Source organism: Lissotriton vulgaris, chromosome 1_2, assembly GCF_964263255.1.
Source record: "Lissotriton vulgaris chromosome 1_2, aLisVul1.2, whole genome shotgun sequence".
In the NCBI taxonomy this organism is placed as follows: domain Eukaryota; kingdom Metazoa; phylum Chordata; class Amphibia; order Caudata; family Salamandridae; genus Lissotriton; species Lissotriton vulgaris.
Window position 1 is genome coordinate 147,928,056 of NC_141686.1, and position 18,586 is coordinate 147,946,641.

Consider the following 18,586-nt stretch of genomic DNA (forward strand, 5'->3'; position numbering starts at 1 on the left):
CAAGGGATTCAAAGCCAGTAGGGAGTTGAGCAACCTGAAACTGAGTGGCAGCCCTTCTCATAGTATATGGATATCAGCAATGGGTCACCAGTACAAGAGCAAACACTTAGATCACCTCATCTTGTAGGCCATCCTCCCCGTCCTGCGCCACATTCGAGTCTCTTTTATGTTTTTTCTGCTTTTTCGCATAGTCCATGGCCGCCTTAGGGGAGGCAAAGATTTTGTTGTCCGATGGAGCCCCGATTCGAAGACGAGCTGGATACAGCATGGCATACGGGATATTTTCGGCGCGAAGAAGCTGTTTCACCAGGGCAAATTCCTTCCGCGCCGTTTGCACCGCCACGGTGAAATCGGGATAAAATTCAAGTTTATTTCCCTGATATTCAATAGTACCTTTCCCTCGTGCAAGGTGTAAGATGACATCACGATCCTTATAGTTAAGAATGTGAGCAATAATAGGACGAGGCTGCGCCCCAGGTACAGGTCGTTTTGCCAAAGATCGATGCGCCCGCTCTACTATGAAAACTCCAAAAATGTCTACCAGCATGCGCTCCATGAAGACTTCCATCCGACCAACGTTTGTAGATTCCGGCAGACCCGTAACGCGCATATTATTGCGTCTGGACCTCCCTTCCAACTCCTCGTTCTTCGCCTGGATTACCGCCAACACTCTCTCCATATTAAATACCTTAGTGGTTACCGTAGCCAGCCCGTCCTCCGTGGCAGACACTCTCAGCTCTACTTCGCCCATTCTTTCATTTTGCCGGTCAAATTGTGTCGCCATGTGGTCGAGTCTATGGTTGACCGCTTCCATGGTGCCCTCTATGGATTGAAGCGTTTTTTGCATCGCCACCAATGTGGCCTCCAGGTTCGGGGTACCGCCAACCGCCCCAGCAGGCTCAGCGTCCTGTGGCACCTGCGAAGAAGACAACGCCGTCTTCTTCGCCTCAAAAGTCAACATGGGCTGATTTCTCTCTGGCCTGCCCATGGTGACTTCCAGGGCTTATAGCCAAGCCCAACAGCGGTATCTCGTGGGCAGGAAGCAATCCAATCGCCCCCGCAGTACAGTCCTAGCTAGCCCCCACGAGTTGGAAGGTTATGAAAGCGTCCGGACTCCCCCGCCGACTCAGCAGCTGCTCCAGAGCAGGGATCGATATCTCCAATGCAGGGGGCCAGGGATCCCTGTCCGCTGCTCTCCACTGCGGGTAGCGGCCTCCTGTGTCTGTGCGGCCGATAGCACACTTGCAGCACTGCCCCGCCGCCTAGGTCCGTAGCCCGCCCGTGTCCCCGCCGGTCGCAGCTCGCACGGTGCGGCCCAGTGCGGCCCAGCGCTGCCTCCGCAGCCCCAGACTCGCCTAGACCCCTACCCCACTCACCGCTTCCAGCAGGGCCGAGCTCCAGGCCACAGGATCACCGATCTCCTTAGTTCCGGTGAGGCGTGCCCTCGCCTTCTTCAGCGCGTGCCTCCTGTCTCCCCTACAGCACCTTCGGTCAGGGAAAAGAGCCACCGAGCCCCGAAGCAGCCGCCGGGCTCGAAGTGCAGGGCCGCACGTCACCAGGCCAGCTCCGGCACAGCCCGTCTCCACCGGGAAAACAGCTCTTGCGTTCCGCTCGGCGACGAAAAAGTGCCTCACTTGTTGCCTTCAAGCTTCAGCCTTCGATTGCCATTAAGTTGGTCGGTGTGGGAAGCAGGATGTGCAGGATATTAACAGGATTTCAGTCGGTCCCGGCAGAGCCTCACATGAGTGCGGCCATCTTGCCCGGCACCGTCTAGCACCCCCCTAAAAAATAAAATAAAAAAAAAACCTTAGAAGTTCACTGAAAAAAAACATAGGTTTCAAGGACGTTATAGTTAGTTGGACATTTCACTCTTACAAAACCAGAGAAATTCCGCTGTTATAGTTAGTTCAGCTAACTATAACTCGCGCCCCTGCAATGCACTGTTGATGACGTCACATATTACATCATTCATGAAATGGTCAGTGACATCACTGATGTGAATTTCTAAGGTTTTTTAAATGCCATATATATATATCAGAATCACAGAAAAAGGAAAAATAGAGAAAATGCCCAGCGATAATTCCCTGCTTTCCTCTCAGAGAATCTTCTATACAGAGATGATACTCTGTACACTGATGTGAGGCTACTGCCAGATTATGTCATTGGAAGCTATTATTAGATACCATATAATTCCATGAAGATTATCTGAGAACTTCTTATCAACAACTTTCAGTGGATTAATTAAATCTCTAAAACCCTGAAGAAGCGAATCTATTTTGCCAAACACGTGTTGGCTGTTCATGTTGATGAAGATTTGTAACTCAATATATGATGTTCTAGGAAAACAATTATCATTCTACCAACTGAAGATGAACTGTTTCTAATGTCAGTGAAGAGGATGATCAATAAAAGAATGTGCATGGATACTCAAGTTTTAGAGTGTGCCTATCTCAGTGCATGACCTATTTTATATATATTTTTATATATATATATATCTATATATATATATATATATATATATATATATATATATATATATATATATATATATATATATATAGATATATATATATTGCCACAACATCTTCCTTGTAGAAGAGATCAGCCGCACACCAACAACGGAGCTTGCATTCTTTATTATAACCAACGGCAATCCTGACATGTTTCGTTCTCTCTCGAACTTTTTCAAAGGTACCCCGTGATTTCCATGTTCATTTTTGTGAAACCACGCCGCTTGTGCTTAATTTATAAATTTGTCCCCGCCTATATTGGCTTGCAGTGTTTTCTGGTCCTTGTGGTTCACTTTTGAATGCATTTGTAACCCTCCATTGGGTAATTATTTCGAAGTTAGTTTTGTCCTAGTTTATTTAAATGCAAAGTTCGTTGTGCCCCAAGCAACCCATTTTCGAGGCTGACTCGAGGTCCATACCAATGATAGTCTTTGGCGCTAACCAGCCTTCCCTATTTGCTTCCACGACCCACAACAAATGGTTCACCTGCGGGAAGGCAACAGCGCTCTGTCTGGAGGTGCGTTACTGCGGCTGAACCACGCCGTCAAATATTGCCACAACATCTTCCTTGTAGAAGAGATCAGCCGCACACCAACAACGGAGCTTGCATTCTTTATTAAAAACCAACGGCAATCCTGACATGTTTCGTTCTCTCTCGAACTTTTTCAAAGGTACGCCGTGACTTCCATGTTCATTTTTGTGAAACCACGCCGCTTGTGCTTAATTTATAAATTTGTCCCCACCTATATTGGCTTGCAGTGTTTTCTGGTCATTGTGGTTCACTTTTGAATGCATTTGTAACCCTCCATTGGGTAATTATTTCGAAGTTAGTTTTGTCCTGGTTTATTTAAATGCAAAGTTCGTTGTGCCCCAAGCAACCCATTTTCGAGGCTGACTCGAGGTCCATACCAAAGATAGTCTTTAGCGCTCACCAGCCTTCCCTATTCGCTTCCACGACCCACAACAATTGGTTCACCTGTGGGAAGGCAACAGCGCTCTGTCTGGAGGTGCGTTGCTGCGGCGGAACCACGCCATCAAATATTGCCACAACATCTTCCTTGTAGAAGAGATCAGCCGCACACCAACAACGGAGCTTGCATTCTTTATTAAAAACCAACGGCAATCCTGACATGCTTCGTTCTCTCTTGAACCTTTTCAAAGGTACGCCGTGACTTCCATGTTCATTTTTGTGAAACCACGCCGCTTGTGCTTAATTTATAAATTTGTCCCCGCCTATATTGGCTTGCAGTGTTTTCTGGTCCATGTGGTTCACTTTTTTTTATTTTTTTTATTTTTGAAAACCTTTATTTGTGTAGATGGTTGCATACAAATACGGGCCTACAACCCAGAGGCCGGCCACAGAACAAACTGGAAAGCACCATTGTCAATAAAAAGTACGGAGTGGTTACACAATACTACACAATGCTGCGAGTCCATAATGCTAACTGAGTGCAACCCCCCGGCACAGGATCACAGAAGGTTAATTTTCTATTAAAGAGTAAAGGATCGGTTGTATAATAAGCGTACTGGTGCGCATGGCGGGGAACAGAACCAGCAACATTATAATAGGGAATACATAGATCTATCATAGAATAGTCCAAAGCGTTCAAGCCATAGATGCCCTTGCAATTCTTCTTAAGTCAGTGTCCACCCGTAACCTCATGTGCCCAAAGACAAGCAAAACTTCACGCTCATGAAAATCAAATTAGCAGTGAGACGGATAAAGTTACAATCATTATACAGCCCAACCTGAAGAATAAAAGAAAACGAAAATACTAGAAAAAAGGGAAAGGGGGCTCCACGTTACTGTACCCGCCCCCCGCGATAATGGCGATCAACAATCCAGACAGCAAGCATTCTTAGGGGCGGGGCGGCTAAGTCAGGATAAGCAGAACCTGAAAGTACCATATTATATAGGAATACCCAAACCTCCCCCCCAGGAACTCACCCCGCTGGAATCACGCACAGTCATGGAAGCCCAAGAAAAGGACACAAAAGAGCCATAGAAACAAGTAACTATCTAATAGACCCCAGTCCACCCGCCCCACCCTGCACCCCTGCAGAAGGCTATGGCCTACCCCTCCCAGCAGCGTGCCTGTCGCCCTAAACATGAACCCGAAATATAGAATGAGATAATATAGGGAAAGGGAAGAAAACAGATAAAAAGGGAAAAAGGAAAGCGAGGGGGGGAGGATACCATGTAACCAGGTGCACGGCCCCCACCCCCCGCCCATATAAACAATTAATGCAGCCCAAAACGAAACTGTCATGTTTTCAGGTAGCCATACATAGCAAGGATTCGACAAATTATCTCAATCTGGGGCAGTCCATAACTACGTGCATCGACAAGCAGTCCTCCGGATGAAAAGCCCGGGCTCACCCCAGTCCTTTCTTAGCTAACGCCACGATGTATGTCGAAGTAGCGGGCATAGAACAAAGCGGAGAGAAAAGGCAGTGGAGCAGCCGCTGAACGGCCAATGGAGGCAACCCATAAGATCTCCTCTGCCGACGGTAATGCAAAAGCTGTTTTCGGCAGTCATGTACACCAGTGTCAATGATCCCCAGCGAATCTTCCCGCAGGCAAACCAAGACATTGCTACCCCCACTAAAAAGCGGGAAACGAACAGCCACCACCTCGGGCCCAGCAGCATCTCTGAGGGACGGCCCGGGAGCAACGGCGGCTACCACATTGCCTTGCACACAAGAATCCCGGGGCCAAAGTTACTTGCTAAATCTTCAGCGCTCGTAGGACGTCGCCAATCGTGGATTCACGCTCCCCAGTGCAGGCCCCATCACCGTACAGAGGTGCAGCATCGTCATCCCGGGGCGTTCCACAGCACCCGGCATCAGTCGCCATTTTGTGATTACCGCGCCGTCTTTTTGGAACCAACTCCTGGGGCGGGCTCACAAGCAGGGCCCCAATGGGATCCCCTCAAGCATCAAAACAGCAACCTCGGTGCAAAAATGAGGGCCACAAAAAGAGGGGGACCCTCCGGCGCCATCGCTACGCCGGAGCCACTCTCCACCACCGAGCGATGAAATCTGGAATGGCCGGGCCGGGCAACAAGGCGGGGAGTCACCAAAACGGCGTCCGCCACACACAACTTGCCGCACCTCACCTCTGGACCACCGGACGGTTGTCCCAGGCACTTTCAGTTGCCTCCGGCCTTTACGCACAACGGCCTCCTCCGGCCGGTCTCCATCCTCCACCCGAGGCCGCCACCGACACTGTCTCGCCGGCTACTCGCACTACCTGGGAGGACGCCGCTGCTGACCCACTGAAGGCCGGAGCCACCAGGATGGGTGGTAAGTATCAGCAGACCTTCATCTATAAAATGTTATCGTTTTTGGGCAGGATGGGCGGCAGGATAGATGAGTTTGGGCAGGGAGGCCGGCGGAGCCGAGCTACCGTGCGGCCATCACGATGTCGAGCTTGGCTCCTCCCCCCCTTGTGGTTCACTTTTTAATGCATTTGTAACCCTCCATTGGGTAATTATTTCGAAGTTAGTTTTGTCCTGGTTTATTTAAATGCAAAGTTCGTTGTGCCCCAAGCAACCCATTTTCGAGGCTGACTCGAGGTCCATACCAAAAATAGTCTTTGGCGATCACCAGCCTTCCCTATTCGCTTTCACGACCCACAACAATTGGTTCAACTGCGGGAAGGCAACGGCGCTCTGTCTGGAGGTGCGTTGCTGCGGCGGAACCACGCCATCAAATATTGCCACAACATCTTCCTTGTAGAAGAGATCAGCCGCACACCAACAACGGAGCTTCCATTCTTTATTAAAAACCAACGGCAATCCTGACATGTTTCGTTCTCTCTCGAACTTTTTCAAAGGTACGCCGTGACTTCCATGTTCATTTTTGTGAAACCACGCCGCTTGTGCTTAATTTATAAATTTGTCCCCACCTATATTGGCTTGCAGTGTTTTCTGGTCCTTGTGGTTCACTTTTGAATGCATTTGTAACCCTCCATTGGGTAACACCTGTATAGTTATTGTTAGGTCAGAGTGGTCACAGTTGGCACTGAAGCAGCATTATTCGTTTTCTGAAATAACTTGTGTGCTTTTGAACGAATCAGCTTGAAACATTCTTTTTAAAAAAAGTTCATCCAATTTGAGTTTTGTGTGGCAAGTTTCATGTAGGTCTGTCAAATGGGAGTAAAAGAAGTGTCATTTTCCAATTTAATTGCCATAAGATTCTTCGCTGTCCACACAGAAAGAAACTGTTGAATACAATTACTTTAAAGCTTGTCATGAAAACTTTAAGTAAGGAATCCCATTTACTTGGTGTACTTCTTTTTTGTAGTTTTTACAAAAGTACTGTTTAATATTTTTTACAGTGAATTGAACAGGGTAAAGTTATAGAGGACAATTAACTTGCAGAATCCACGGAGGATTTGCAAATCAAGTAATAAAGTAAAGGAATGCAATTGGACAAGGAAGCCTCTTCTCCCATTGTTCACTGCGGATCTGTGAATCTGGTTGAGGATTCAAGAATTTTGTGTGCTCTGATGACTGACCATCAAAGATTTATTTTTATTGTGGACACCATTAACCAACATGGCGCACCGGACACCATCTTAAGAAAAATAAACAAAAAAGGGCATAAGGGGGCAAGCCATGGGGTGGTTGAACCAAAGAGATCCAGCGGAAATAAATCAAATGTATAAAAATGCAAATAAAATATGTATATTTTGAGATTCGAAAATCCTGTGATGATTCCCTTGATCTCTTAGACTCTCCTTTGGCCTCCAGATGCGTGAATTTGATACAGAAATCGAGAATTCTGACAAATGTATTTTTGGTTCAATTAGTGCACTACAGCTGTGTTTGGCCAAACCCTTTCCAAGGGCTGTTGCTCTGTTATGATTGTGATTTCTGTTTATAGAATTTCTTCGGGCCATGAAACACAATGCGGATGTTACCGCTTGATATGTGATGCAATTAGTTATTTTAAAAAAAACATTTCAACATGTGTCTGACTTTTGAACTCTGATGGGAGTCTCCACACGCCGCACGGTCGCTCCACACACCGCTCGGCTCCTCGTGTGCGCCAGTGTTTCCGCCCCTCACCGCCGCTGCCGCGAGTTCGCCGCTGGTGAGCCCTGCTCTGCCTGATCTGTATTCTGACTTCTTTCCCTATATTTTCTGCATTTCTTGTCCAGCCCGATTGTCCCCCCTGTGCTTGTATTTTCTCCCCCCACTTCTGTGCCCCCGATTCTCGCTTCCTGCCGCTGCTCCCCTGCGGCCCCGCCCCCTTGCTTCCCGGTTCCCAACCATTGGCCACCCCGCTCGCGCCTCCCAGCTGCTCCTCCCTTCAACTTCGCCATTTATGGAGGACACTGCGCAGAAGCGTACTGCTGGCACGCCGAAGGCGCGCCAAAGGCAAGCCCGTCTGCGCCTGTCTGTGCCTGGACCGCGCCCAGTGCCACTACCCCTGGCCCCCACTGACGCCAGGGAACCCGACTGAGGTACGTCACCGCCACCCTCACCGACCTGCCGCCTGCCATCGAGCCACCCCGAGGCGCACCCACGGACCCTTCTCCTGCCAAGCATGCAAATTCACCTGCCTCCGAACCTACACCCCGCCCACCGAACACAGCAACAGCCACCTCAAGTGCATCCTCCTCAACACCCGCTCCGTCCACAAACACGCCGTCGAACTCTGGGATCTCCTTGATACAGCAGCACCAGATGTCGCCTTCCCCACGGAAACCTGGATGAACACCTCCTCGGCTCCCAACATCGCCATGGCCATCCCGGACGGACACAAAATCACCCGGAAGGACCGCGTCAACAAAACTGGAGGAGGAATTGCCATCATCTACAGGAACACTATCAGCATCACAACCAACGCAGATGACACACTCACCGCCGCCGAACACCTACACTTCCAGGTCCACACCGACCCCCAGACCACCCTCAGAGGAATGCTCATCTACAAGCCTTCGGGTCCACGGACACAATTCAGCGAAACCATCGCCCGCTCGCCCTAGCCTCACCAGAGTACATCCTCCTAGGGGACCTGAACTTCCACCTGGAGAAAAACAACAACAACAACACCACCACCCTGCTCGACATCGTCGCCAACCTTAGACTCAAGCAGCTGGTGGGCACGCCCACCCACTCCGCTGGCCACACGCTCGACCCCTTCTTCTCCTCCAGTAACCACGTCTCCTTCAGCCACTCCACCAGACTACACTGGACCGACCACAGCTGCATTCACTTTCAAGAATGCCACATCCCACCACCACACGCTACAGATCCCCCGCAGATGCTGGAGCAAAGTCACCACAGACCAGCTGACCACATCGCTGAGCCAGAACCCACCTGTCGACACCCCTGACACCAACGACGCAGCAGACAACCTCGCACAGTGGATCACCAACTGCGCTGACGGCTTCGCTCCACTGAAGAAACCCACAGGCAAGACTAGCAACAGAAAAACCCCATGGTTCACGGACGTCCTCAAGACTGCAAATAAATCATGCCTAACCCTCGAAAAAACCTGACGCCACAAACGGACATCAGAAAACATGACAGCCCTCAAGAGCGCCACCCGTGAATACCACCAGATGATCCGCACCACCAAAAGGACTTTGTTCAAAGAGCGGCTGGACAACAACTCCCACAACAGCAAGGAACACTTCAGCATCGTCAAAGATCTCTCCAACCCCAGCGCCAGCAACAACGACATCATACCTCTACAACTCCCTCGCCACATTCTTCCACAGCAAGATCGCAGATATACACAACAGCTTCGGACCCCAGAATCCGCCTCCAGCCACCAAAACATCGACCCCCACCACCAGCCTCAGCGCATGGACGCCCATCAGCACTGAAGACACCACCCGCGTCATGAACCCCATCCACTCCGGCTCCGCCTCCGACCCATGCCCTCATCATATCTTCAGCAAAGCTGACACCATCATCGCACCCCACCTCCGGAACATCATCAAAAGCTCCTTCAGATCAGCCACCTTCCCTGGAAGCTGGAAACATGCAGAAATCAACGCCCTTCTGAAGAAACCAACAGCGGACCCCAAAGACCTCAAGAACTTCCGCCCCATATCTCTTTTCCCCTTCCCGGCTAAAGTCATCGAGAAGACTGCGAATAAACAGCTGACTGCATTCCTCGAAGCAAACAACGCGCTCGACCCATCCTAGTTCGGATTTGGAGCCAACCACAGCACCGAGACCGCCCTCATCGCAGCCACCGATGACATCAGGACCCTGATGCACAACGGAGAGACAGCCGCTCTCATCCTCCTGGACCTCTCGGCAGCCTTTGATACCGTCTGCCACCGCACCCTAATAACCCGCCTCTACAACACTGGGATCCAAGGAAAGGCCCTAGACTGGATCACATCGTTCCTCTCCGACAGAACCCAGAGCATCCGCCTCCCTCCCTTCTGCTCCGAGGCCACCAAGATCATCTGCAGCCCAACCCTCTTCAATATCTACATGAGCCCCCTCGCCTCCATCGCACGCAAACACAACATCAACATCATCTCCTATGCCGACGACACCCAACTGATACTCTCCCTCACCAAAGACCCTCTCACCGCCAAAACCAACTTCCAGGACGGAATGAAAGATGTCGCAGAATGGATGAAGCACAGCCGTCTGAAGCTCAACTTGGACAAGACGGAGGTCCTCTTCCTCGGACAATCCCCATCCGCCTGGGACGACTCCTGGTGGCCCATGACGCTGGGCACCGCACCGACACCCACGGACCACGCACGCAACCAGGGATTCATCCTGGACTCCTCCCTCACGATGACCAAGCAAGTCAAGGCAGTCTCGTCCTCATGCTTCAACACCCTGCGCATGCTCCGAAAGATATTCCGGTGGATGCCCACCGAAAACAGAAAGACGGTCACCCATGCCCTCGTCACCAGCCGACTGGACTACAGGAACGCCCTATACGCAGGAACCACAGCCAAACTTCAGAAACGCCTTCAACGCATTCAGAACGCCTCTGCACGACTCATCCTCGACATCTCTCGCCACAGCCACATATCCGCCCACCAGAGAAACCTGCACTGGCTCCCCGTCAGCAAGAGGATCACGTTCAGGCTGCTCACCCGCGCACACAAAGCATTCCACAACATGGGTCCCGAATACCTCAACAACCGCCTCTCGTTCTACACTTCCACCCGCCAGCTCCGCTCCACCAGCCTCGCCCTCGCCACCGTCCCACGGGTTCGCAGAGCCACCACCGGAGGAAGATCGTTCTCCTACCTGGCAGCCAAGACATGGAACTCCCTACCCGCACAGCTACGACTGACCCAGGACCATCTCACCTTCAGGAGACACCTCAAGACCTGGCTATTCGAGCAGTAGCAGCGCCCCCCTCCCTTCAGCGCCTTGATACCCTCACGGGTGAGTAGTACGCTCTACAAATGCATTGATTGATTGATTGATTTATCCCTGTCTATGTGTGCACCGATATGCGATGTCCTTTCTTTATGTCTATTTATTTGGTTTGCACTTAATAGTGGTAAAGCACACAAGTAAGCTAGGCTGTGATAAAGACCAATAGGTCACAATAAAACGTTATTTTGGACAAGTACAATCGTGGTCATTATCATAAACCAATAATTTCTTGGCTACTAATGAATTTCATAGATGACGAGATATGGTGCTGCTGCTCCTGTGTATCTGCTGACCCAATGCAAGTTGAAGATGGAAATATAGTCCTCATCGGCGTTCAAGCCTTGTGGCTGTTTGGCCTTGAACCATATTATCATATGAGACTCCAGGCATCTTAATTTCAATGTTCTGTCTCCAACTCTTTCTTGTTAAGGAGCATGGGCTATGCCATAGTATTTCATATTTTGCCATGTGTTGCATTCATGGGTTTCAAGATATTTCGCTATGGCGTAGTTGGTATCCATGTTGTGTACGGCTCTGATATGCTCTAATATTTTCTTTTTTAATGGAGAGATGTTACTTCCTATATATTTCAGGCCACAGTCACATTTGATCATATATACAACATGACTGGTTTCACACGTGATTTTGTGATTGATGATAAAGATTTTGGGCCTTATTTACGAGAAGTGGTGCATCGCTGGGTGAAAGCAGCGATGCGCCACTTCACAGTGAGCCCTCCTAGCGACACCAATGAAACATCATGTTGCAAGGAAGAACAGGTATGTATCATTCAGTGCAAAAAGTGTGCATTGCTGGAGTTGTGTCGGAAGCCTGACGCAACAACAGCAAAGGGTCTGCATCACCCTTACGCCTGCCATAAGGTATTGTATATTGGATTTATATAGCGCTTATCACCCAGGGGTCTCTAAGCGCTTGCCTTGGGAACCCGTCCTGGCTTTTCCCTGTGAGATAGCCCCTACAGGGTATCCCCAAGGTGAAAGCCAGGCATCCCGCCGCGGGGGGCCGTTGTGGAGATTAAGTAAGCTTAATGCCCAGAGTTGCAGAGTGTGAACCCATGATTAGGTCAGGCACCGAAGCGAGAATTATCGAGTCCGTGGACATTTGAGCTCAAGACCTTGCCGCGTCGGGAATTGAACCCTGGTCCCGGGTCTGACCTCTGCTTCAGGGTCTGCCTGCTCTAACTAGTGAGCCACACTTCTCCACAAGGTAGGCGTAAGGTTTTGCCGCATTGGCGTCCTAGAAGTGGTACAGCGAAATCTCATAGATTTCGCTGAGCCACTCCCAAGACCCTTTCTTTTGGGGGTACGCCCACCCTGCATACATTATACCTGGCGCAGGAATAATGTAGCTCAGGGGTTTACGATGTGAGGCATTTCCCTAAATGCATCACTTCGTAAATATGGCGCAACATGGTACATTCATAAATAAGCCCCTTTGTTTTTAAAATCAATAATTTGTTTTATGTTACTTCCAATTCTGCATGCCTTACATTTATCACATTTGGTAAACCATTTCTGATAGTTCATCATCCAAGACTCATTCTTTGATCATAAAAAAATTGCTTTTTACTACTTTATCCTTCAAAGATGGTACTTTGCGAAAAGAGACATCCATTTTGGCCCCTAGAATTTTTCCCATATCTGGATCTTTTTTGATGACATCCCAGTATTTGTTCATGATTTTGATAATAGAGTCTTTTTCTTTACTGTAAGTCATGATCATTCTTATCTTTTGATTTTCACTTTACTGGTTCGATTGCCTGTCCTTATTTTTCAAAGTGTCAGGCCTCGGGGTGACTGCTGCTCTCTGTTTCCCATATTTGATATTGCGCATTTTATAACTTCTCTGTTTGAATTTCATTTCAGCTTCAGTTGCTTTTAATTCAAATTCCTTGTCATTTGAGCAGTTTCTTGTCATCTGCAGAAATTCAGCATACGGAATGCTTTTCGTCAAAGGTTTGGAATGAAAGCCGGTTCCATGCAGCAAGCTGTTTGTTGCTGTTGGTTTCCGATAGACCATGGTTTTGATTTGATTATTTTTTTTTATATATACAGTCAAATCCAGAAATTGTATTGCGATCACCATCCTGAGACCAGGTTTTACCTTGTCTTAGTCTTTGGCTCTGCCCCATCCTTGTAAATATGGGGCAGTGTCAAAAAGCAATGGGTGTTGCGGTGGAAGGCCCACTTCATCACCCATTGCATGCCCCATTCATGCTAAGTGAAGCATGAAAAGGGGCCTTATTTACAAGGCGGCATTAAGCCACATTAAGTGGCGTAATGCCGCCTTGTAATTAATGACAATGGATAGTGCCACTAGAACTAAAATTGACGTTCTGGTGGCGATATCCCCTTGTAAATAAACCTGTTAGTTTCTAAAAATACTTCAAACAGATTTACACCAACTCACAACATTGATTTCTGGAACAAGATGTAACTTTCTGCAAATTTGGTGTAATTCTGTTCTGCAGGTTTTTGTGATATCGCTATTCAATTTTCGGAGGGAAAAATGAATGGGAAAACCTGTTTGTCATTCCCCTGATTTTTCTCAGGCCCCAGTTGACGGATCACCCCAAAACTTTCCAGGAAGGAGCTGAGGTGGTTAAGACTTTAAAAAAAACTGTCATGAAGATTCACCAAAGGCCCCAAAGTTATTCACAAACCCAAAAAGGGGTGTCCCAAAATGTGTCTTCCCTATGCAAATTCCATTAGGAGTTTTAGACACAGCTACAGCCAAAATGACTGAAACACAATTAAACCAAATGTTCTAAAAAGCTAGATCATTACCCAGAAAGCATGCCACCTTGTGATTTGGTGTAAATCTTTTTAGTAGTTTTTGAGAAGTTAAGGTTCACAATTTATAGATATCATGAGATGTGGGACTTTTGCGGGACCAACAGATCAAAAGATAAGACACGATTGGCTGCCTCACATCAACATAGATTTTAGCAGCCATTTTAGTACTTGGAGACTCAGTCTCTATGTCTTGAAACACAAATAACAATGCAATAGGTCTCACATTTACAAGAGTTTGAGCTATTGGCATTGTAAATGACTGTGCCTATTATCTATGTGTTTTTTTTTTTAAACAGATAAATAGCTTAAACTCTCGCAAATGAGAAACCTATTGCATTGCAAATGCCAGCACGTGTCCTATAACATTTTTTAAAAAGGGGTAGGAAAGACAATGTCCTGCCTGCAAAATCAGGTAGGACAAAGCTGGTGAGAAAATAATGCTTGGAGGCTGTAATTAAACCCTACCAAGTAACAACACAGGTAACAGGGGGTGTTGTCATGGGAAGTTAAAAAATGAGACAAGGTGGTACTAACGAGGGACTACTAAGCCTATTGACCAACAGTTTACAGTGGGCAATGACACAAGCCAATGAAAAATATGGGCAGACTGTGAATACAGCATGCCTAGCAGAGCAGCGCATGCGCTGCCCAGACTCGACCTACAAATAACAGTTAGGGGCAGTTGACTTCATTAAAAAGCTAAACAACAACAACCGCAACATACAACTTACAGGCAGGATTAGCTACACCACGGTTGAGTATCATGACTTCAAGATTAGCATAAGGCAGAACACCATCCACACTGACATTTTTCGCAAGAGTATACCGCTGGTACCAGCTTACTGCATGCACTGAGAAGCCATCCCAAAACTCTCAAGTGGAGCATCCCCTATGGGGAGTTATTAAGAGCCAAACAGAACTGTAATACAGAGACAGCTTATCAACATGAACGTGAGATCATGTTGACGAGATTGAGGGAAAGAGGGCACCCAATTGGGTCCTAAGAGGGCCAGCGAAAGAGCAGACAGCATCACTAGACAGGAGACACTTGCTGATAAGACAAACGCCGGGACAGAATGTTCTGACGATGGTACCAGGATCGTCCTGACATATGATGGTGATGCAAGCAATGTCAAGCGGATTCTGGTAAAAAATTGGGACATCCTCAGAAGTGATACAACCATAGGTAACCAAAGAGCACCAAAGGGCCTTGACTACTCAGTGAGGCTGAGTCAATATAACAACAAAACAGAACAAATGCCAGTACTGAGTACTATTTACTAAATCATTTACTATTCAGACCCATGAAACTAAACCAACAGGCCAACACTGTTCAAAGTGCCATTATTCATTTTATTTGGCAGCAAGCTTTTTAATTGCTTATCAAAACACTCTATACACATACAAAATTGTATTTACAGAGAAAACATCAAAAACATACTTAATGAAAACCACTAGACCACAGAGACACCCACAACCACTCAATGCATCCCTTCACTCATTTCCCCAATCATTCATAACACAAATTACATTCAACCCTCTCACCAGGCACACGCCTCACCGGGTTGGCCAAACCTGACTACTATAACTTGAAAATGGCCACGTACCAGGGAGGCCTACTGCACAAAAGAAGCCAAACTACCAAACAATTGGACTTCAATCTCACAATGGCGCACACCCAAATCAAAACTTCCAGAATCTACAATGTACAACAATTATTTACAGTGCACCAGTGTACGACCTATTTTACAACTAGGTTTGTTTGACAAAAAACAACAAAAAGGTCGACGTGTTTCGAATCCAACAGGTAACAGGGTTCTCATCAGGACCACAGAATCTAAAATAAAGAGAGAAACACATACTCTTATTTAGTTGGAAAGCATATATATCTAATGGGTCAAGAAACACCAACCACGGTGCATGCAGCCTACCTTAGTCAAGCGGCAGACCCATTCTGCTATCTCAGGAATTTTCGTGCAATAACAAGCCGAGAGGAAGTCGAACGCAGCACCGTCTTCCCAATAGTGATTGAGACGCCCGTGATTTACTTTGGATGGCCAATATATACTTTCACGACATTAGCAGATTGATTAACTGAACCTAATTACATTCGGACATTCTTGTCCTCTCAGGCCTTGCGACCTCCGGCTGGAGGTCTTTGATATGTTTGTACAACTTGTCCTGATGATGGTCCTATGAATTTTATAAACCGAAGAAGGACCGAAACGTCGACGCCTAACACCATTTTGTTGTCATTTGTACCACTTTCTTGTGATGTTACAATGAATGTAGTATAGTGTGATAAATTCCTTTTCACATTGCAATTTGCTTTTCCATGTTAAAAACAAAAGGTGTTGTATACTACTTGAAAGGAAATCAGCACATATAGTAGTATTTATGTTGCCATCTTTCATCGTCTTGATAATGAAAATAATTCATAAAAATAACAGTAAATACTGTATTTTACTTGCATTTATGGAATGATAGATCACTGTTGTGACTAACTAAGAATTTATGAAAAAGTATTTAAGTGACTCCTACGGGGACAAATTGTATTTTTGATCTCAGGAATGAAGCAAAAAAGGGAGTGTCTAAAAGAGAACAGATTAACAACAAGACAGTCTTACAAAAACGTTATTGCAAAAATTCGTCCATCTTATCTGGTCACAAAATGAATGATGTTGGTTTGCTGTTACAAAGACTTACAGAGAGGTGTCTCCAGCGAGTATTCCCACAAGTATTTGTAGTTTAGTGTTGCTGAAATAAATTCCAAATCACCTGCCAAACAAGGACAAGCGTTTTAAGTGCTGGGTCATGCTCCAATTGAAAAGCGCATACTTATATGAAAACAGCCTTTTTCTTTTGACACACTAAACTTTATTGAAAATGTTGGCAACAAGCACATATCCTAAAGCGATGGTGCACCCTAGTACCGCACCTGTCATTTATAGGCACCTTGTGTCTTAGACAGAGAACGGAACCTGTCATGCAACATGTGGATTCTCCGCTTTTGCGCAACTCATTTATAAGGATCAGACTATCATTGAAACAGCGGTGACAACAACTATGTATCGAAATTGACTGCGGCACGTCGCAAGGCTTTTTGGAATACCACGGGCAGCTGGGAATTGAAGTTTTTGAAGCCTTTTTCTTTTTACACGCTAAACTTTCTTGAAATGTCAGCAATCAAGCATATGTCCTAAAGCAATAGAGCTGCACCGTAGTACCACGTCTGTCATTTAATTGACACACTGTGCCTTAGACAGAGAATGAAACCTGTCTTCCACCGTATGGACTCTCCGCTATTGCGCAACTCGTTTTTAAGAATCTGACGATCATAAAAACAGTGATGACAACAACTATATATCTAAAATGACTATGCTCAGCACCGGACTGCAAATCACAAATGAACGCAAAATTTAGCTGAAATTAGACCCAAAGGCCATGTTCAAAGTGAAGATGATTCATCAACATGCAAAATAACTGGATAGTGGCCACCTTACGATCAACATTAACAACAGAACATATCCACTTACAGTTTGACACACAGATGGCCAAATTGGATAAAGACTTAAATAAGGTCGCCCATTGGGGCACCCGGGCAGCTATGTCACCTCTTCAGGCATGATAGTAATAATACATCCCCCTCATTTGGACCAGCAGAACCACATGGTACATGACCTATTGCAGTTTGAATATTTCGGAGACTTCATTAAGTCCATAGATGGCTGTATTGAATTTCATGATTATTAGAGCCTCACGTTGGGACAACTGAGCTTCGGTGTCACCCCCCGGGCATCTACCTCAATTTTAGATATTACAGTTCATTTCAGATCTCTTTCTAAGTGTCCTTTTAATTTCCAATGGTTCACCAGAAGAGCATTCTCAACGTTTCTCCTGGCTCTTGACTTGTGTTGCGTCACTCTTTGGTGAATTTTCTGGCTGGTTTTTTCCCACATATAGTTTGGGGCAAGGGGAAAGGATTCCATGCACCAAGTTTTTTGATTTACAATTTGTAAAAGTTTCATGTTTCCAATTGATACCTTCGTGCAAAAACACTGAACCTTCTACTGTCTGATCACAGTATGTACACAAACCACATCTATGATGTCCAATAACAGGGGCTAATCCAACCAAACTTCTTAGTGTCACTCTATTCGGTTTTGGTAACTCTGCACGGACAAGATGGTTAACAATGCTTTTCTCCTTTTTGAATGCGAAAAGCGGGGCTCGCATCAATGCTTTATCTAGATTTTTAACTAGATGCCAGTTTTGGTTGATCATTTTCTTCAACTGGTTAGCATTCGGACAGAATGAAGTGTCACACACTAGCCTCTCTGTCTGTGGTTTTACTTTTTTCTTCAGTAGTGTCTCTCTAGGCACCCACCACGCACGTCTCATCACATTCTCCAATAGTTTTTTAGGATAGCCTCTGTCAGCCAAGCGGTCCTTCAACTTATTTGCATGGAAAAAGTATTAATCTTTGAAGGAACAATTGCGACGGATTCTGAGAAACTGTCCAAAGGGCAGGTTTTGTTTCAAGCCCCGTGAGTGGTTACTTGTGTAATGTAGAGCCTTATTCCTGTCCGTTGGCTTCCTAAACAAAGTGGTAGCCAATCCACCCTCAGAGGGGTATACTTCAACATCCAGGAAAGTAATCTGGTTTTTAGAGGAATTACAACTGAACTTGATGTCTTCTGTCCTAGCGTTTAACCAACAGCAGAAATCACTAAGCTGTTCCTTTGTTTCAGACCATATCAAAAAGACATCATCTATATAGCGCATCCAGTTGGAAATGCACTCTTGAAAGGGGTTGTTCTTATAAATGAATTTTTCTTCATATAACCACATGAATAATACTGCTAACTCTGGCGCAAAA